Genomic DNA, 23,576 nt, shown 5'->3' on the forward strand with positions numbered 1-23,576 from the left:
CTCCTGTGGCCTCCATTGCTGGGTCACACCTGAAGTCAACACAGTACGGTCTCACCCAAGGCCTGTGGAGACTGTTGCCTAGCTATCACTGATGTTTATTCAAGGCCCATGGGCTCTTTAGTTAGCAAGTGGTATATCCTTCCAGGCCTGTGTCTTTTCCTTCAGGTCAACAGGTTCCCTTCTGCCCCAGGATTGACCTAGAAATGTTATCTGGGGACTAGGGCCTGAAATCAGGAATTTAAGGAGTCTACTTGGTGCTTTATTTTACTATGGCTGAACTCATACCCAAGTTGCAAGACAAAGTCCTTTTACTCTTCCCTCTCCTTTCCTTAAGCAAGAGTCTCTCCCTGTGTCTGCCACTGCCCTGGCCCATGCTGACTACTGCCTAGCTACTGCTGATGTTTATGCAAGGCCCAAGGGCTCTTTAGCCAGCAGGTTGTGGTGAATCCTGCCAGGACTGAGTCCTTCCTTTCAGGACAGCAGATTCCTTTCTGGCCCAGGGAGCTAGGGCCTGGAACAGGGGCTTCAGGACTCTGCTTGGTGCTTTATTTTACTGTGGCTAAGTTGATATTCAAGCTACAAGACAAAGTCTTTGTTCTTCCCTCAAGTGGAAGAAGTCTCAGAGCTGTGTGCTGTGATGCCTGGAGTTGGGGGAAGGGTGATGAAAGCAATCTCTTGGCCCTGACATCTCAGCTGGTGTCTCACTAGGTCACATGCACTCCAAGTCCACTGGAGTGCCCAGGAATTGCACTCCTTGTGACCTAGACTGTCTTTCTTTCAGATTTATTTAGGACCCTGAGCACTTTAACCTACAGTGGTGAAGCTAACTGAAGCTCAGGTTCAGGCCACTAAGATGAGCGATTTTCCTCTGGAATGCTCCTTCCATGGGCACAAGCTGGATTCTGCCTGGTGTTGCTCTCCATTGTTACAGGGAAGCACTGATTTCCAATGCAAAGCCCCACAATTACTCACTTTCCCTCCTGCAAGCACACAAATTATCTCTCCATGCTCCACATGGTGCTGTGGAATGATGGGAAAGGTGTGTTTCAAGACTGTCTTTCTTACCCTCTTCCATTCCCCTTTCCTTGATCTGATGTTAAAACCACATACTGTGATTGCTCACCTGAATTTTGCTTCTTAAGAAGGTGCTTTCTTGTGTGGATAATTGTTCAATTTGATATTCCTTTGGCAGGATGATAAATTGAGGGCTTTATTTAGTCATCTTGCTCCTCCCTCTTTCATTCTTGATTGAATGTACCCATGCTCTGGGATGCTTCCAAAGTGTTAAGATATACAATGCCCTCAACTGTGAACTGGGATCAGAAAACAATTGACTTTTATTTTTCACTCATCTATAACTAAATCTGTCATTTCCATCTATTATAAATATAGACAAAAAAGGAGAATTGTATTAGAGAAACCAGTGTCTCTGTCACCAGTAGGAATCACAGGTCATTTGACATTACACTGCAACTGTGGCAAATTCTCAGAATACCATTTATGCAAATCATGACTTCAATATTGCAGTGACCATTAAACCTGTCACTAGATACTGTATTTACTATACTAATAAAGAAACACATATATTAATATTAAAATAAAGATATACAGTGCCCTAAAAAGGCCATCTTTGGAAATGGAGAAACCTCCAGCTGTAGGGGATTTGAGATGGTCCCTTTGGGTACCAGTTCTGGTTAAGAAAGGAGGATGGACTGAGAATCTCAGAGCCAGGGCATTTCAATACTTTCTGCTCAGCCTGCCTCTCTGGGTTCTGTTCCTTCCCTGCAAAATAGTGTATATGGAGTTGATAGAGCCTTTTTTTAGGTCAGTTCTCCTCACATTCAACACTGATCCCAGAAAAGTTTTGAAAATCAAGTTAAGAATGATTAAATAGCTATCTACAAAAGAAGGGTTATTCCACGACTATTCTCAGAAAATCATGTATAGTTAGACCATCATTGAAAATATTGAATTACTTGAACAAATATGTGCAAGGCATTATTCTGGGCATTGGGAAATAACAATAAACAATATAGTTAGGGCCATGTGGAATATATTGTTAGAAAAGTGTTAGCTAAATCAGCAACTGCTAATTCTCAAACCTGTTTACCCTCCCTGTTTACACTGATCAAGACTATAAAATGCCAGGTGGGGGTGCCTTGTTTGATTTTAAAGTATAGTGGCTAAGTCCACTAAGATACTGGAGGCAGAATATCTCAGCAGAAGGCGGACAAGGAACCCATGCCAAGTAATAGGGCAATAAAAACATCTGGTGGAAAGTCATATGCAAAGAATTCAAATAGAACAATGTGATAGTGCTTGAGCAGTTTCCTAACACTGTGGCAGTCAAAGCAGCCTTCCCCAAGTAGGTGCCATTAATACTGAGAATGGAATGACCAGGGACTGCCCCACATGTGGAAGTGAGAAAAGCACTCCAGGCAGAGAAACCCACAGGTGGAAAGATCACAATGCACAAGGAGCTGGGTGGGCTCCAGGAGCAAAATAAAATCCAAGGGATGGAGCGTGGCATGGTAGGAATTATGGTCAAGCATATAAAAGGAGGATGTCGTAGGCCAGCATAAATCTCTCTCTGTATTCATTAGAGATCCCTTCTTAGTGGCTAATCTCAACTCTCTTGCTGCACTTAAAATCATTTATCGTTTTGTTAGATGTAGAGAGCACTCTTATAGGGCAGGGTATGCATTTATAAATATTTGAAGACTAATATCCACAGCTTTCAACCATCCAAGACTTTTCTGTGCCAACTATGATTTCATTATTTGAGACTATATCTAGACTAGAAAATACATGCCAGATAATATGGTTTTTTCTTTTTTTAACATGCTTGTTTTCTTGGTCCTATGGATGCTCAGAAATGCTGCCTTGGATCACCTTCCTCTAGGGGAGGAGTGAGAGAGACAGAATGTCCTTTGTGGGCCTTCATCTCTCATCTGCAAAGTGGAAGACAGGGATGGGATAACCTATCTGGACACTTCTCATTTGAAATCTCATGTCTCAATGGAAGAAAGGTCTATTGTACCATTGCTGGGAAATCTCCGTTTTGTGGTTTCTCCTCAGGCTACCTCTCTGGGTTCTGTTTCTTCCCTGTAAAATACTTTAGCAACAGAACCCAGAGAGTCAGCCTGAGTGGAAAGCACTGAAATGCCCTGGCTCTGAGATTCTCAGTTTATCCTCCTTTCTTAACCAGCTCTGCCACCCAACGTGACCATCTCAAATCCACTACAGCTGGAGGGTTCTCCAAATTCCAAAGATGGCCTTTTTAGGGCACTATGTATCTTAACACTTTGGAAGCATCCCAGAGCATGGGATGCTCATTCAATCAAGAGTGAGACAGAGTGAGACATGCACATACGCGGAGAAGGAAAGATGAATAAAGAGAGATACTTTATGAATGTAGGTGCCTAGTGTGAAGAGCCTACACACTACTCCTAGTTTCTAGGTTGGCTAAGACTCTGGGATTTTTTAGATCAAACAAGGCACCAAGCCTGGCATCTCAAGTTTTTGGCTAATGACTTTTGAGTGTAAACAGGTTTGGAAATTGGCAGTTGCAGATTTTGTTACCACTTTCCTAAAAATACTTCAGAGTGGCAATTTAAGGATCTAGAGAAGAAAAGTGACCTCCACCCATTCTTTCAGGAGCAGAGATTGCCCAGCAATGGCCATTTCAAATGGCACTTCCATGGAAAAGGAGAAGTGAGCAAGTTGGTGGCATCTCCAGCAGCATTTGCTTTGGACTTGCCTCAGCCGAGGACAGATTCACTTTGTCTTCTGAAAATGAAATTAGGCTAATCATTTATGTTAATGTTTTAATTTAACAGTTTAGAGGGGGAAAATAATTATATTTAAAGAATTTTAATTCTCTAGGATTTAAAAATATACTTCTACTTAAAGGTTAAGTTCCAACTCAAAAATAAGATTCCAGATAGCAAAAAGAAGGTGGAAAATGAAGCCATAGATAGTTAATGTGTCTGCCAGCGACTATCTCAAATTCCTTGCCATGTGTACATCATGGGGCAGTGGAAATGAAGACTTGGAACACAAACCCTGGTTTTCATCTTTATCTTCTCCCTAAGTAGCCCTGTGGCCTTGTGGTAAATTCCTAAACTCCGAATTGGGGTGGCTTCATCTCTTAAATAAGAGAATTGTACTATTCTGGAGTAAATTATTTCTGAGCTCTCGTATTAAGGAATTGTTAGTTTTCTTTAAAATCTTGGCACTACCCAAGAAAAAAGTGCTGAATTCTGAGTATAGTAAGAAAATATATGAAACACCTGCATTCTTCTAGCTGTGTTGCAAATGCAAATGTACAGATTTTAGTACTTTGAAATCCTAATATCATCAATGTGAACAATTAAAGTCTGTGTTGGTCATAGTTCCAAATTGTAGCTGATTTTTATTTTTATACTCCACTCTTGGGCACATCTAACTTATTTCTTAGTTTGTCCTTTGTTAGACAAGCAATCCCTAAATATAGCACGGTTTCTATGGGAACATACATTCTCCTGAAGATTCCAGGAACACATTTTATCTGAAAAATAAGGAACTGTCAGATAATACATCCAAATTCAGGACTATAACCCAGGTTTTATATTTTTGAATTAATTTCATTTAAGTAGAGTTGTTTAAAATTAGTTGAAAAATTGGTTTCATGTGAAATTTTCCAGCTGAGTTGAATTGGTACATATTTGATTTTGATAATAAGAATTGAAATCTTATCTTTTATTGAGAGCTTTTTTTGAAATAATTAAGCATATGGCTCCATAACATTTGGATTCTGTTGTTTTACATCTCTGTGGCCACAAGCACTGTTGGATGATTGTGGAGCAGATGGCACAGGTGGGGACAATACTTACTCTTTTCCAAAGCAAATGAGAACTTTATCAGTTGTTACCTAAATGTAGGCCATAACGCACTTGCATTATGCATTTTTGTCCTTTTGAATTCCTGTAGCTGAGCAGTAATATGATTTGGTGCTGAGTTTGCCTGTAACTGCTAGTTCCTTCCATCTTTAGGGTGTAGTCACCCAATACTTCCTCAAAAGTATGCCTTGATGTCTTAGCACAGCTACAGATGACTGTGAAGTTAGGGCAGAATGTGAGAAGGTTGACATATGAAAATTAAAAACTTTTGAGGAAAACAACCCTCATTGTTGAAGTTACATCACCAGAGGATTGGACTTCAAAGAAAACCATATGTCCAAATGGCAGTTGATGAGAGAAGGGACCTTTGAAAATGGAAAATTATAGTTATAAATACTGGACGCTTACTGCTGAGAATACAAAAGTCTCACAGGAAGTCATGCCACAGGTCGTTTTCATTCTGAATGTGAAACATTTGGGGCAATACATAAAAGTACAACGAGAAACAGCATTGAAAAATACCTTTTAAGTGTTTCATTTTAATAAGAAATATTTCTGAAAATAAGACATTGAGAGTGAAAATGAAGCATTTACTTATGAGAATATTCTCGAATGTGTTTCACCACTAACTGTAGAGATAAACATTACTTTGTGGCTGGGATGGCTCATCTGGGCTCTTCATTTTCACTGTTCCTCCTTGTGAGCCTTCAGTCTAAAGCTATTCTCTCGCTTCCTCATTTTTCACATGGTTTTAAAGACTGTTGAGGTTAGCGAAGTCTTGGTTCCAGTAAACTGCTCTCATTGCCTGCCCTGATCATGATTAGCAAATGACTATGGTAAATTATATCCTTATAAAAAATAATATTAAGAGTAATATTCCCCTGAAATACTATGAAAAATATCACACGGTGTACATCCACTGTGATATTAGGAGTAAATTCCCCCTAGGATATTATGAATAATATCACAGGGTATAATATCACACCCACTGTGATATTAGGAGCAATATCCCTGTAAGATATTCCAAATAATGTCACAGGATGTACACAACAAGTGTACACCCACTATGATATTAGGAGTAATATCCCCATAAGATATTACAAATAATGTCACATGGTGTACAAACCGAGTGTACACCCACTGGAATATTAGGAGTAATATTCCCCTAATATATTATGAATAATGACACAGGGTGTACACCATTGGTGATATTAGGAGTAATAAATCACTAAGATATTACAAATAATATCACAAGGTGTACACCCACTGTGATATTAGGAGTAATAAGCAACTAATACATTACAAATAATATCACAGGGCGTACACACAAGTTGTACACAAACTGTATTATTAGGAATAATATCCCCCTAAGATATTATGAATAATAACACAGGGTGTACACCCACTTTAATATTAGGAGTAACATCCTTCTAAGATATTATGAATGATTTCACAGGGTGTGCACCCACTGTGATATTAGGAGTAATATCTCCCTAAGATATTATGAATAATATTACAGGGTGTACACACCATGAGGTATTCGTAGTAATGTCCCCCTAAGATATTACGAATAATATGACAGGGTGTGCATCCACTGTGATATTAGGAAGAACATTCCCCAAAGATATTAAGAATAATATAACAGGGTGTACCTCCACTGTGATATTATAAAAAATATCTTCCTAAGATATTATGAATAATATCACCAGATGTACACGCTGGTGTACATTTACTGTGATATTAGGAGTAATAGCCTTCTAAGATGTTATGAATAATATCAACGGGTGTACACACCAGGTGTACACCCACTGTGATATCAGGAGTAATGTCCCTTAAGATATTAGGAATAATATCAAAAGGTATACACACACTGTGATATTAGGAGGAATATCCCCCTAAGATATTACAAATAATATCACCTGGTGTAAACCCACTGTAATATTAGGAGAATACCCTTCTAAGATATTACGAATAACATCATCAGTTGTACACCAACTGTGATATTGGGAGGAATATACTCCCAAAATATTAGAAATAATATCACAGGGTGTACACCAGCTGTGATACCAGGAATATCCCCCTAAGGTATTACGAATAACATCACTGAGTGTACACCCACTGTGATATTAGAAGGAATATCCCCCGAAGATATTATGAATAATATCACAGGATGTATACCCACTGTGATATTAGGAAGAATATCCTCCAAAGATATTAGGAATAATATCATAGAGCGTACACCCTCTGTGATGTTAGGAAAAATATCCCCCTAAGATATTACAAATAATATCACAGGGTGTACACCCATTGTGATATTAGGAGGAATATTTTCCTAAGATATTATGAATAATATTACAGGGTGTAAACCCATTGTGATATTAGGAGGAATATCTCCCTAAGATATTAAGAATAATATCACAGGCTGTATAGTCATTGTGATATTAGGAGGAATATTCCTGTAAGGTATTATGAGTAATATCACAAGGTGTACACACATTGTGATATTAGGAAAATATTCCCCTAAGATAATAAGAATAATATCACAGAGTGTACACCCACTGTTATATTAGAAGGAATATCCTCCTAAGATATTACAAATAATATCACAGAGTGTACACTCACTGTGATATTAGGAATATCCTTCTAACATATTATGAATAATATCACAGGGTGTACACCCACTCTAATATTAGGAGGAATATCCTCCTATGATATTACGAATAATATCACAGTGTGTACAACCGCTGTGATATTAGGAGAAATATCCCTTTCAGATATTACTTATAATTTCACAGGTTGTACACACACTGTGATATTAGAAGAAATATCTCCCAAAATATTACAAATAATACTGCAGCATGTACACCACAGGTGTACACACACTGTGATATTAGGAGTAATTTCCCCCTAAGATATTAGAAATAATATCACTGGGTGTACACCCACTGTGATGTTAGGTGTATTATCCATCTGAGATACTATGAATAATATCACCGGGTGTACACCCAGTATGATATTAGGAGTAATATCCTTCCGAGATATTAAGAATAATATCACCGTGTGTATACACGCTTCTGTATTAAAAGTAAAATCCCCCTGATATATTACAAATACTATCACTGGGTGTACACCCACTGTGATATTAGGAGTACTATCCTCCTGATATTATAAATTACTTCTAATACCACTGTACACCCACTGTGGTATTAGGAGTAATATCCCTGTAAGATATTATGAATAATATGAGCAGGTGTACATTCCCTGCAATATCAGGAGAAATAGCCTCCTGATATATTACGAATAATATCACCAGGTATACATCCACTGTGATATTAGGAAAAATATCCCCCTAAGATAATACAAATAGTATCACAGCGTGTACACCCACAGTGATATTAGGAGGAATATCCCCCTAAGATATTACGAATAATATCACAGGGTGTATGTACATTCACAGTGATATTAGGAGGAATATCTTCCTACGATATTCCAAATAATATCTCAGGGAGTACAGTCACTGTAATATTAGGAGAAATATTCCCTGAAGATGTTATGAATAATAACACAAGGTTTACACCCACTGTGGCATTATAAGGAATATCCATCTAAGATATTACAAATAATATCACCAGGTGTAAACACCAGGTGTACACCCACTGTGATATAACTGGGGGTACACCCACTGTGATGTTAAGAGTAATATCCCCTGAGATATTACTCCTAATATCACCGGGGGTATACACCCACTTTGATATTAGAAGTAATATTTTTCAAATATATTACTCCGAATATCACTGGGTGTACGCATCGGGTGAACATTCACTGTGATATTAGGAGTAATGCCACTCTAAGATATTGTGAATAATATCACTGGTTGTACACACTGGGTGGGTACAAATATCTTTCTAAGATACTACTCCTAATATCAGGGTGTACCACTTGTACACCCACTGTGATATTAAAAGTAATATTCCCTAAGATATTATGAATATCATCACTGAGTGTACACCCACTGTGATATTAGGATTAATAGCCCCCTAAGGCATTACAAATAATATCACCGGGTGTACACACTGGTCGTACACCTACTGAGATATTAGGAGTAATATCCCCCTAAGATATTACAAATAATATCATAGGTTGTCCACACACTGTGATATTAGGAGGAATATTCCTCTAAGATATTTTTAAAAACATCATTGGGTTCCCCCCTCCAATAATATTAGGAGGAATACCTCTCTAAGATATTACAAATAATATCACCAGGTGTACACCCACTGTGATATTAGGAGGAATATTGCCCTAAGATATTACGAATAATATTGCATGGTGTACACTCACTGTGATATTGGGAAAAATATCCCACTAATACATTACGAATAATATCACAGGGTGTACACCCATTGTGATATTAAGAGGAATCCCCCCTAAGATATTACAAATAATATCACAGGGTTTACACCCATTGTGATATAAGAAATGCCTTCCTAAGATATTACGAATAATATCACAGGGTGTACACTCGCTGCAATATTAGGAGGAATATCCCCCTAAGATATTACAAATAATATCACAGGTTGTACACCCACTGTCATATTAGAAGAGATATCTCCCTAAGATATTATGAATATCACAGGATGTATACCCACTATGATATTAGGAAAAATATCCCCCTAAGACATTATGAATAATATCAGTGTGTACACCCAATGTGATATTAGGGGGAATATCCCTGAAAGATATTATGAATAATATCACAGGGTATATACCCACTGTGATATTAGGAGAAATATCCCCCTAAGATATTACAAATAATATCAAAGGGTGCACACCACTGTAATATTAGCAGGAATACCCCCCTAATATATTATAAATAATATTACAGGATGTACACCCACTGTCATACTAGAAGGAATATCCCCCTAATATAATACGAATAATAACACAGGGTGTACACCTATTGTAATGACAGGCAGAATATCCCCCTAAAGTATTACATATAATATCACAGGGTGTACACCCACTGTGATATTAGGATAAATATCTCCCAAAGATATTACAAATAATATGACAGGGTGTATACCCACTCTGATATTAGGAGAAATTTCCCGTAAGACATTATGAATAATATCACAGGGTGTACAGCCACTGTGATATGAGGAGGAATATCCCCCTAAGATATTCCTTATAATATCACATGGTGTACACCCACTGTGATATTATAAAGAATATTATTTTAAGATATTATGAATAATATTACAGGTTGTACACTCACTGTGATATCAGGAGGGGAATCCCTGAAGATATTCCAGGGTGTACACCCACTGTGATGTTAGGAAGAATATCCCCATAAGATATTATGAATAATATCACCAGGTGTATATCCACTGTGATATTAGAAGTAATATCCCCCTGAGATATTACCAATAATATCACTGGTGTACACCCACAGTGAAATTAGGAGTAATATCCCCCTGAAATATTGTGAATAATATCACGTGTGTACACCCACTGTGACATTAGGAGTAATATCCCCCTAAGGTATTATGAATAGTATCACCGGGTGTACACCCACTGTGATATTAGGAGTAATATCCTCCTAAGATACTATGAATAATATCACTGGGTGTACACCCATGGTGATATTAGGAGTCATAGCCTTCTGAGATATGACTCCTGATAACACTGTGTGTACATCCACTGTGATACCAGAAGTAATAGCCCCCTGAGACATTACTCCTAATATCACCAGGTGTACACCCACTGTGATATTAGCAGTAATATTCCTCTAAGATATTACAAATAATATCAGTGGGTGTATACCCACTGTGATATGAAGAGGAACATCCTCCTAAGATATTACGAAGAATATCAAATGGTGTAAACCCCGGGTGTACACCCACTGTGATATTGGGAGGAATATCCCCCTAAGATATTAGGAATAATGTGGACACACTGGGTGTACAACGACTGTGAGAGGAGGAAGAATATCCTTCTAAGATATTATGAATAATATCATAGGGTCTACACCCCGGGTGTACATGCACTGTGATGTTAGGATGAATATCCTTCTAAGATACTATAAATAATATCACAGGGTGTACACAGCGTATGTACACCCACTGTGATACTAGGATGACTACCCCCCTAAGATATTACGAATAATATCACTAAGTGTACACACCTGGTGTACACCCACTATTATATTAGGTGGAATATCCCCCTAAGATATTATGAATAACATCACAGGGTGTCCACATACTGTGGTATTAGGAGTAATATCCCCCTAAGAGATTACGAATAATATCACAGGGTCTACTCTCACTGTGATATTTCCAGTAATATTTCCCTGAGATATTGCAAATAATATCACAGGGTGTACACCCACTGTGATATTAGGAGTCAACCCCCCCTAACATATTATGAATAATATCATAGTGTGTACATTCACTATGATATTAGCAGTAATATCCCCCTAAGGTATTACAAATAATATGACAGGATGTATACCCACTGTGATATTAGGAGTAATATCCCCCGAAGATATTATGAATAATATCACAGGGTGTACACCCAGAGTGATATTAGAAGTAATATCCCCCAAGTTATTATGAATAATATCACAGTGTGTACACAGCAGGTGTACACCCACTATGATATTAGGGGTAATATTCCCCTACGATGATATTGCAAATAATATTACAGGTTATATACCCACTGTACTATTAAGCAAATTGTAACAGGAAAAGAACAAGTAAATAGTTTGTGTAGCCATTTGTTTCTGAGTACAATACAGATCCAAAAATGTCTTTACTTGGTTTTAATAAGCAAGTACCATCCCAGAAATTAAGGGTTTTTGAAAGATAATGTTACGAGTGGTTGTGCAGTCATAGGATAGGGTCTTGAGGGATATGAAAAGTGATTGTGTAACTTATCCCCTCCTTCTGAATTTGTCCTTATGAATTTAAATAGTTGTAGGTTTCTGAGAGGCAATTTAAGCAGAATGGGCTTTTGCACGTTGTGTTTGTGAAATATCTTTATGTCCATTATAGAAGGACACATGACGTTGACACTTCAATAACCTATAATATGTCAGAGAGTCTGTTAGGTTCTTTGCAGATGTGATCTAACTTCCTACCTACAAAAATCTTACAAAATAGGCATTATCATTCTCATTTTTATAGCTGAAGAAACAGCTACAGAGTTAAATATCTGTCTCATGATTCACCAGGTAGTAAGGTGTGGCACTACCTGTCTGTTTCCAAACATCACACTGCCTTAGGAGATATGTTCATATAAACCATGGAACTGATAAATAATTTAGGTTTTTCATTTTCTTGAAATTATTTTAAAAGATCCTGTATGCTTAGACTTAAGGATGACCAATATTTTAAAACTAAATCAGTATCATATTTATTGCTTATTAAGTCATATAAACCTAGTCTATTTTACCCAAAAGCTTATAAGCATTACATTATATATATATATACTTCTAAAAATGCATATTTTAACACATAAAACTTAGATCACTATGTCAGTTGTAATTATGTTTTTAAGTTGCCATAAAATCTTATTGAGGGTAGTAAATATGCCAAGTCCAATATAATCTATCACAAACAAAAAGCTTACTTATTCTAAGAAGATTCTGTAGTAGCAGAGGAAAAGCTCTAAGATATTTAGACTTTCACTGTGGAATAACTTTTCACTCTGATAGAATCAAACTCCAATCTGGACAGGTAGGCAGGAGATACATGAAGAAAATGACACAGGTCTTCCCAGAGAGAATATTTTGAGCTGTTGGTGCCTGGGTTTCTCATACTGTCAGAAAAAAGTCTGGAAAAGTTATTGTTTGTTTTTAAATAGTTAGATATTTACTAAATAGCTATTGATGCAACCATAATTTTATGGATCGTAACTATGTTTCTGCCCCTACTTACAGTAGAGAGGAAGAGGCAAATAATGTCATCTTGTGGTTGTTGTTTTGCCGTAAGAACCATAACATTTATATGGCTTTTTTTTTTTTTTTGAGATGGAGTCTCACTCTGACACCCAAGCTGGAGTGCAGTGGCGTGATCTCGGCTCACTGTAACCTCCGCCTCCGGGGTTCGAGCAATCCTTCTGCCTCAGCCTCCCGAGTAGCTGGGGTTACAAGAGCGTGCCACCACACCCAGCTAATTTTTTTTTTTTTTTTTTTTTTTAGTAGAGACAGGGTTTCACCATATTGGCAAGGCTGGTCTCGAACTCCTGACCTCATGATCCACCCGCCTCGGCCTCCCAAAGTGCTGGGATTACAGGTGTGAGCCACCACACCCTGCCAATTTACTTAATTTTTGAATAGCCCTTTAAGTCAGGCAGTACAACCTTTCTCGCTTCACAGCTGAAGCTCTGAGAAGCCAAGTAACTCACGGCAGGCCCATAGTAACTAAATGACAGAGTTGGCACTTATTTGCAGGGTGGCAGATCGACAATGCTCTGTCCTTCTGCTGCATGATCACTGCCCCTTAAACTCTCACTTAAATAAAAACTAAAAAGAACCATCTTCAATTCCCAACATTTCACCAAAATGTAACACATCAGTGCAAGAAGACATTCAGGTCTAAAAAGAAAGGACTGTAGGAAATATATATATTATATGCTACTTTCTGCTCAATAGATCCCACAGAAAATATTCTAAAATGTTGTCTGACATACTGTCTTACAATAACTACACATGATTAGTGTCTTTTTCTCTACGTTTTCCCCAGTTGGATCGCATGACAATAGGAGAACGACCTTTATATATCTGACCTAAGTGTGGACTGGATGTATACTGATCCTGCATTTACTTAAAATTTTGTTTTTTTTTAATGATATTTTGCATTAATTTTTATTTTAAAAATGTTGCTTCAAAATATTATTTATTTTGTTTCCTGTGTTTTTTGGCCCTTCCCTAAATTTTACCCCTGAAGCTAATATGTCTCATACTAGCCCTGACCCTGATATGTGTGCTTAAACTTGTCTGTAGAATACCTAGGTGCACAGCTCTGAATTTTATATTCAAACAAACTTTTGTTGTTAATTTATTTCACCAACTTCTGTCTCTTAAATATGTTTGGTAATTGGGTGGAATCTCTGACAATTTTTTTTTGGTATATAGGTTTGGTTTTTGAATAATTATCTGGGGTTGCCAAATTCAATAATATTAATACACAGTTGTTTAGCTTCAATATGTTTATCATAATTTTGTAAAACTTTTCACTTAGGGGTTTGTCCAAGCTCCGCATGGCAAAACATGTAGATGATCAATACATCCACCCTGTCAGACTCCTCAAACATAGACTTAGATCACTGTGACATGCATTGTAGGATAATCCTCATGACACTCTAGAGTGTGGTTGTACTTAGTGGCACTGCAGGAATGGTTATGATGTTACGTATGATCTTCAAAACAAATAGCCAATCAATGATTGGTACAATCATCTTCAATATCATAGTGCTGCACTCCATCCTCCTGGTCAGCCTTCCATTCCACCTCAGCTATTATGTCTTAGTCATCTGGGAGCTTGGATTTCTTCACCTGCCGAGTGGTTAGCATCATATATGGGCATATGTACTTTACTTTTGTTTTCTGTGTGGCCATTGTCATACTCTGATTACTCATTTATGTTAAGAAACTCCAAATGCAACAGTTACAAAACTACCATGTAGTAGTTTTAAGCATTATTATTTGGATGGTGGGTTGCCTCATTTTTGTCAATTTTTTTTTTTTTTTTTACAGTATGGCATAGATCCAAGTTACTCAGAACAACGATGCTTTGAATTCTGCAAAGATCTTAACCACAGAGAATTCATTATCATGAACTACTCTGTGATTGTCACTATGGATGACAATGGTTGTGATCCTCTTCCTGATACAGACAGCTGTCATCATTCAACCGATAAAAGCTCTTTGACCTGACATGTGGACCCATCAAGAGTATAGACCCCAAATCAAGAGTTTCTTCTTCCTTCTAGTAATAGTTGTCTGTTTTGTACCCCACCATGCATTCTGGGTACACTTTATTCAAAATAATTCAGAGAGAAAAGCTTCTAACTTAGTTCTTTATAATGAAATTTATGTTGCTTTAACGACTGTCTGTTGCCTGGATATGCTGTGTTTCTTAAGTGGGGTTATACATTAAGCATTCCTATGTCTCTTCCTTCACAGTATTTTCCCACCATTGTGATAAAATGCTTTAATTGAATGAGTGTTACTGTGGTTTCAAAATTTTTCATCTTAATCATCATCAGAATTGTTTTTTTTCCCAAAAAGGTAATGAGGATTGATTGCTCCCCTCTCTTTAGAGAACCATTACCAGTTCTATATTTACCATACAATATGTTCAATCTCTTAGCTCTATATAAGCTGACTGCATCATTTTTTCCAGACTTAACTACCTTCATGCAGTACTTAACTTGAGCTAAGCACAATTGGTTTCCCTGTACTCTCCAGGGAAATTTGCTCACAGATTTCACAGAACAAGATAAATGGCAGTGTACTCAAATTACATTGTGAGCAAAAGTTGTGACATTTGCTCTCTCTTTGAGTTCTGACCCTAGAACATTCTTTCCCTCCATCTCCACCTATCAATTTTTTAAGATCCAGAGAACCTGGAAATAGGAACAGTATAAACTGGGCTCTAGAGAATACTTAAGTTGACATAGCTGCTTCTTGAAAACTACTGATTGTCAGTAAACCTTCAGTTACTGTCTTTGGTATTTGGAGGAAAACATTAGCTCAGATAGGAAGTCAACAGAGAGAAAACTCTTTCAGGAATGACTAGGCATAATAACTTGCCATTATTATTGTTACTATAATTATTAATTATATTTGAAAATGCTATAGTAGACCCACTTTATAATTTTGCTACCACATAACAGGATAAATGGCAGTGCACTCAAATTATATTTAATCAATTTTCTTAGGGCACATGGTGTGTTTTAAGTCAGTCTTCTCAAGATAGACAGTAGTCATTATTGTCAGTACTCAACTTACTAATTCATTAGGTTTCACAAGTTCACAAGTTTTTAATATGGTAGGTAGCCTCTAAGAGGAGCTCCAACGATTCCTGCCTCCTAATATTTCCTGTATAATGACCATGTGGAATCTCCTCCCCTTTTACTGACTTCTTATTAATAGAACAAGGCAGAGTGATGGAATGTCATTTCCAAGGTTAGGTTACAAAAAAGCTGTGGCTTCCATCTCGAGCACTCTTTCTCTCTTTCTTGGATTGCTTCACTCTGGAGGAAACCAGGTCATAAGGCAGCCCTATGGAGAAGCCCATGTGGCAAATAATTGAGGCCTTCTACTAGCCATGCGAGTGAGCTTAGAAGTGGATCTTCTGAGACCTACCAATAGCTGTGGAGCAAGCTCAGAAGCAGATCCTCTCCCACCTCTCCCATTTGAACCTTGAGATGTTGGCAGCCTGGCTGGGAATTGATTGCTGCTTCATGATAGACCCTAAGCCAGAACCACTCCGCTAAGCTGCTGCTAGATTCCTGACTTGAAACTTGTTGTTTTAAGTCCTCATGTCTTGGGGTAATGTATTATGCAGCAATAGATAATGAATATAGTAAGTTATTTACACCTATAGAATGCTGCCACATAAGACACTAGTGTCTGACATTTACAACCTGCTTCTTAGTCTCTGCTTATTACAGTTGCTGATGATAAAAATATATCCTTGCCTGTTGTTTGAGTCAATAAGAACTGTGCCTGGTACTGTATTAGAAGCTTTACTTCTATGCCTGAAAAGTAGGGGTATGAGCATATAATGTACATGGAGATACAATGGGCTCATTTAGAGTAAAGACTGCAAGGGGGTCAGTTGAAGAGTGGGTAAGAATTGCTCTGTTAGTCATGTTGAAATCTGGACCATTGGTTCTCCATATGTGGCCCTGGACCATCACTACCAGCAGCAGTAGCACCTATGACCTTGTTAGAAGTGAAAATTCTAAGAAGGAAAAATCAGTGGAGCTCCACCTGAGACCCGCTGATTCAGAAATTCTGGGTGTGGGTTAGAGGTTCAACAAGCCCTCCAGGTGATTTTGATGCAGGCTAAAATCTGAGAACCACTGCACTGGATTAAGTTGATAAATTGAAAATGGGCACAAATTCTTTGAAACTGCTCCAATTGAGAGGTGGAATTTATATCTCCTATAATTTACTATGGGTGGAATTTGTTATTGCTTCAACCAATAGAACACAAGGAAAGTGGTGCTGTGCCAATTCTCAGCTGCAGGTTTTAAGAAACTAGCAACCTCCGCTTCCTGTCTCTTGAAGCATGGGTTCTTGGAGCCTGAACTCCATGAAAGAAGTCTGACTTGCATGCTGGAGAACATCTAGAGATGCCTGAGATTACATGGAGATACATGGAGATGTGCCCAGATATAGCCAGACTTCCAGTGAAGGCACCAGGCACGTAAACGAAGAAGCTGTCTTGGGCCCTCCAGAACAACCTATCTGCCATTGGAATACCACTAACTGACCTCAGCCCACACAACATGGCGCAGAAGAATTGCCCACTCAATACTGCCTAAATTCCTGATCCACACAATTATGAGAGAAATCGTTGCTTTAAACCACTAGATTCTAGGATTATTTGTTACATAAAAATAGATAATTGCCACATGTATTATTTAAAATTTTCTACTTACCATATTAAAAATTTTAAAAGGAAGAGGCAAAATCCATAATAATAATAATATAATTTGTTTAACCCATTATATCTAGCTAGCTATCAATCATCTACTTTTCTTTCTATTTATCTATTCTAGCTTTCTTTCTTTTATGGATTCTGATTTTGGTGCTGTCTTTAAAAAGTAGTCACCAAACCCAGGGTCATGTAGATCTTTTCCTATGTTATCTTCTGGTAGTTTTAAACTTTTGTGTTTTACATTTACATATGTGATCCATTTTGAATTAGCTTTTGCGAAGGTTGTAAAATCTGAATCTAGATTCATATTTTTTGCATGTGGATGTCCAATTGTTCCAGCAACATTTGTTGAAAAGGCTAGCATTTCTTCATTGCATTGCATTTTCTTCTTTGTCAAAGATCAATTGACTCTATTTATGTGGGTCTATTTCTGGCCTCTCTTTTTCATTGATCTGTTTGCCTATACTTTTGCCAGTACCACACCAACTTAATTACTATAGCTTTGTAATATGTCTTAAAGTCAGGCACTCTTCATCCTCCAATTTTGTGCTTCTCCTTCATTGTGCTGGCTATTCTGGGTCTTTTGCCTTTCCACATAAATCTTAGAATCACTTTGTTGATATCCACAAAATAACTTGCTGGAATTTTAATTGGGATTGTGTTGATCCTATAAATCAAGTTAGGAAGAACTGATGTCCTGACAATATTGAGTCTGCCTCTCCGTAAACACAGAATATCTCTTCATTTACTGGGCTCCTCTTTGATTTCTTTCATCAGCTTTCCTCATGTAGATCTTGCACATATTTTGTTAGATTTACACAAAAGTGTATCATTTTGGGGGGCACAAATGTAAATGTTATTGCGTTTTTAATTTAAAATTCCACCTTTCATTACTGGTATATAGAAAACAGATTGACTTTTGTATAATACCCATGCATCCTGCAGCCTTGCTGTGCTTATTAGTTTTAGGATGTTTTATTATCTGGTTTATTCTTTCTGACTTTCTACATAGATGACTGTCATTTGTGAACAAAGATGGTTTTTATTTCTCCTTGCCCGTCAGTATGCTTTGAAAAAAAAAACTTCGTTTATTTGGTTAGCTAGGACTTCCAGTATGATACTGAAAAGACGTGGTAAGAAGACCATCCTTGCCATGTTCACAATCTTAGTGGGAAAGTTTCTCATTTCTTATCGTTACGTGTAATGTTAGCTGTCAGTTTTTTGATAAATATTGTAGGGGAGGCAAAATTTTACCTCTACCCTTGTAAAGTCCCAGTTAAGCCTGAGAATTAAATTGACTTAAGAGAGTAATGGGAGAGAAGCATACAAATTGAATTTAAATTTTACATGATATGGAGTCCTCATAAGGAAATGATGATCCAAAGAAGTGGCGAGTTTGTATGCTTTTATATTAGGTTGAACAAAGAGAGGTAGTGATGGAAAAGTAACTAAATTATATGGGGAGGCTAATGGAAGGTAGACAAGGTAGAATTATTTTAACAGGATCTGTTTGCCCAGAATTCTCTGGATATGATTCTCTATTGAAGAATGTTTCTTTTCTCCTGCTATAGAGGGGGCATCTTCCCTATGAGTTTTTCTCTTCTGTTTTCAGGAAGAAAAGGGGAAGATTAGAATGCCTTCTTGCAACTGATGTTTTTTAAGTGCCTTTAGTCTGAAGTAATACTATGTCAAAGTGGCATATTTTGAGGTGGCGTGTTACGTCACCCTTCAATATTCCTTATCTAGTGTCCTCTATTCCTAGTTTACTGACAGCTTTATTGTGAAAGCATCTTGAAATTTATAATGATTTTTATGTATCCATTGATATGATCATGTGATTTTTTTTCTTTAGATTGTTGATGTGATGAATTACATTAATTAATTTTTGAATGTCGAACCAGTTGCCCACCAGGGATAAATCTCACTATGGGTGTGATATATAATTCTTGTTATTCATTGCTGGATTTGATTTGTTAATATTCTGCTGAGGACTTTTGCGTCTATGATCATAAGAGATATTGGTTTGTAGTTCTGTTTTCTTGCAGTGCCTTTGTCTGGTTTGAATATTATGGTGATGTTGACCTCATACAATGAGTTAGGAAGTATTCCCTCTGTTTCTATATTCTGGAAGAGATTGTAGAGGATTGATATAATTTCTTCCTTAAATGTATGGTAAAATTTAACAGTGAACCCATCTGGGCCTGGTGCTCTCTGTTTTGAAATATTATTAATTATTGATTCAATTTCTTTAATAGATATAGTCCTATTTAGATTGCCTCTTTCTTCTTGCTTTGTCAGATTGTGTCTTTCAAGGACTTGGTCCCTTTCGTCTACCTTATCAAATTTGTGTTCATGCAGTTGATTATAATATTTCTTGATTATCCTTTTATTGTCTATGGGATCTCCAGTGATGTCTCCTCTTTCACTTCTGATATGAAGAATTTTTTTTTTTGATTGACCTAGCTAGAATCTTACCTATTTTCTAGGTCTTTTCAGAGAACGAGCATTGGGTTTCATTGATTTTTTCCTGTTGATTTCCTATCTTCAACTGTGTTGATTTATGTTGTAATTTTCATTATTTCTTTTTTTCTGATTACCTTGAATTTAATTTGCTCTTCCTTTTCTAGTTTCCTAAGATAGAAGCTCAGATGATTGATATTAGATCTCCCTTCTTTTCTAATATATGCATTCAATGCTATAAATTTCCCTTTAAGAACTGCTTCTCCTGCACCACTCAAACATTTATAAGTTGTGTTTTCATTTCAATTTAGTTCAAAAATTTTTAAATTTCTTTTGAAATTTCTCTTTTGACTCATGTGTTATTTAATTTTGTTTGATTTCCATGTAGTTTAGGATTTTCCAATTATCTTTCTGTTATTGATTTCTAGTTTAATTTCATTGTGATATACACCAGATATTACATGACATTTCTATTATCTTAGATCTCTTAAAATGTGCTTTATGGCCAAGAATGTGGTCTATTTTGGTTACTATTTCATATGAGCTTGAGAAGAAAGTATATTCGGCTGTTGTTGTAGAGAGTTACAGATGTCCAGATGATTGATGTCGCTGTTGAGTAAAACTATGTCCTTGCTGATTTTCTGCCTGCTGGATCTGTTCATTTCTGATAGGAGGTACTGAAATCTTCCTCCATAATGGTAGATTAACCTATTTCTCCTTCCAGCATAATTAGTTTTTGCCTCATGTATTTTTACTCTGTTAGGCACATACATGTTAAGGATTGTTCTGCCTTTTTGGGTAATTGATTTCTTTATTATTAAGTAATGTCCCTCTTTACCCTTGCTAACTTTCCTTGTTTTGAAGTCCATTGTGCCTGAAATTAATACAGTGATTCCTGCTTTGTTTTCATTCGTGTTAGTATGGCATATTTCTCCTTTTCCCTTCCCTTCCCTTCCCTTCGCTTCCCTTTCCTTTCCGTCCCTTCCCTTTCTTTCTCTCTCTCTTTTTTTTTTTTGGCAAGTTTTTGCTCTGTCACCCAAGCTGGAGTGATCATGGCTCACTGCAGCCTCAACCTCCTGGGCTCAAGTGATTCTCCTGCCTCAGCCTCTTAAGTAGCTGGGACTACAGGCACATCCCACCACATGCAGGTTTTTGTTTTTTTTTTTAATGGAGACAAGGTCTCACTATGTTGCCCAGGCTGGTCTCGAACTCCTGAACTCAAGCAGTCCCCCTGTCTTGGCCTCCAAAAGTGCTGGGATTACTGGTGTGAGCCACCACACCTGGCCCATCCATTTACTTTTAATCTATGTGTCATTATATTTAAAGTGGGTTTCTTGTAGACAACATGTAGTTGTGTCATTTTTTTTCATCCACTGCCAATCTCTGTCTTTCAACTGGTTATTTTATACCATTGACACTGAAAGTGATTATTGATATAGTTGAATTAATATTTACCATATTTGTTAGTGTTTTCTATTTGTTGTTTTTGGTTCTTTGTTCTTATTTTTTCTTTCACTCTTTCTCTGCCTTTTGTGGTTTTAATTGAACACTTTATATGTTTCCATATTCTCTCCTCTCTTAGCATATCAGTTATGCCTTTTTTCACTTATTTTAGTGGTTGCCTTAGAGTTTGCAATATACATGTATAACTATTTCAAGGCAACTTCCAAAAACACTGTACTATTTCACAGCTAGTGCAGGTACCTTATAATAACAAAATAATTCAAACTCCTCCCTTCTATCCCTTGTATCACTGCTGTCATTCATTTTACTTATATGTAAGCATATATAAGCACAGATAGACATATATGCATAAGATATACACATAAGTATACATAATTGAATGCATAGTTGCTATTATTATTTTAAACAAACTGTGCTGTGGAGTGAATGAAGACACTGATTGTTTTGCTTGTACCTCCAGCACACTGAAGCCACCATATTCAAAGGAGTCCAGTCTGTCTTCCTGGTGAGCCCCTGACCTCTCTGCTCTTCATTCCCTGGCTTAGATCTGCAGCACAGCCATCCTACTTCCACCTGAATGTTCTCATTGGCAGCAGCTCCATGTCTTTCTGGGGTGGAGTTTCCCGAGGCAACTGACAGCCCCCTATAATTGCCACTGCAGTGGATGCCCACCCTTGCTGCCACCAGACTGGGCAAGGAACAAAGAGCCCGAGTGCTTTATTCACACCTCCATGCCACAGCTGCTCTATGGAGAAGAGGCCAGACTGATTTTACAGCAAGCCTCCAATCCTCCAGCTCTTCACCAGGAAGGGCCGCCTGGCTTGAGGCCCACAATGCAGCTGCCCCACCCCCAGCTGATCATTTTGATTGGTAGCAGCTCTGTGCTTCTCTGGGGTGAATCCCTCAAAGACAAGTGAAAGGCCCTCTGCCATTGCCACTGTCAAGGTCCCCACCCCTGACACCCCCAAGCTAGGGAGAGAACAAAAAGCTTGAGTTCACAGAGGGGCTACAGTGCACAGCCTGGGAGTGCCAAGCTGAGATATATGGCCAGCACTTGAGTGGGAGAGGGGCCCACACTCTCAGAGCACTTGAGAGAGAGCATAGCTGCAATTGAGGAAATACAGAGGAACCATGTGGCTGGGTAAGAGCCTGTCTACCAGCCATTATGGTTAAGTGCCATCTACTGGATGGAAGCCCAAACTTTAACACCAAAAATACATTGCTAACATACCTCCCCATAAAATCAAGGACAAGAATTCAGCCACAAATAAAGACCCTGCACAAAGCATCAGCCCTCTGAAAACATCCAGAAACAAATTCAACTGACTGTACTCAAATTACACCACAGTTAAAGGCACATCAGTCCACACAGATGAGCAAAAACTCAGGGAACTCTAAAAGCCAGAGTGTTTTCTTATTCCCAAATGACCACACTAGCTCCTCAATGATGTAGGAGTTAAAAAGAAATTACTTAGGCAGACAGTGAGGTAAGAAAGTCTTTAATAAGGTTTTCCTTTTAATGAAAAGCAGCCCCCAAATCATTTTCTTTTCTAACAAAGAGCAACCTGTAAAATCGAGCTGCAGACATAGAAAGGCAAGCTAGAAGTTTGCACAGGGAAGTGATGGCAGCTATGCCAGTAGGAAAGGAGCTACCTGGGGACAGGCATGTTCAAAATGTCAGCTCCTTCTTTCCTTTTCTTTGCCAAACCATATGTACAGTAAGGCGAAGACAACATGGCGCTGATAGGGCAAATATCCCATTTGCATAATAAGATTAGGGTGGGGCAGCCAGCTTCCTCACATGCTATGTAAATGTCACCCTAGTCTAATCAATCTTTGGGTCCTATGTAAATCAGACACCGCCTCCTCAAGCTTTTTTATAAAATCCTGAGCACTCCACTGTGGGCCAGAAGTCCCATTTGGGCACCCCTCTCTAAAGCAGGAGAGAGAAGTGTTCTCCTTTTTCTTTCTTTTGCCTGTTAAACCTCCGCCCCTAAACCTACCTCTTGCATATGCATACTTGATTTCCTTGGCATGGGATGATGAACCTTGGTTATTTACCCCAGACAATGATGCCGCTTCACCAATGATGGTTCTC

The 23,576-nt window shown here is 37.8% G+C and overlaps 1 protein-coding gene and 1 pseudogene across 1 annotated transcript in view; both read left to right on the top strand.

Moving 5' to 3' along the window:
- The window catches only part of NME8 (NME/NM23 family member 8), a 406,785-nt gene that overhangs the window by 289,780 nt on the left and 93,429 nt on the right, over window positions 1-23,576 (top strand). The window lies entirely within an intron of this gene.
- Window positions 12,561-15,322, top strand: LOC134730775 (probable G-protein coupled receptor 141; annotated as a pseudogene).

This window comes from Pan paniscus, chromosome 6, assembly GCF_029289425.2.
Source record: "Pan paniscus chromosome 6, NHGRI_mPanPan1-v2.0_pri, whole genome shotgun sequence".
Lineage (NCBI taxonomy): Eukaryota > Metazoa > Chordata > Mammalia > Primates > Hominidae > Pan > Pan paniscus.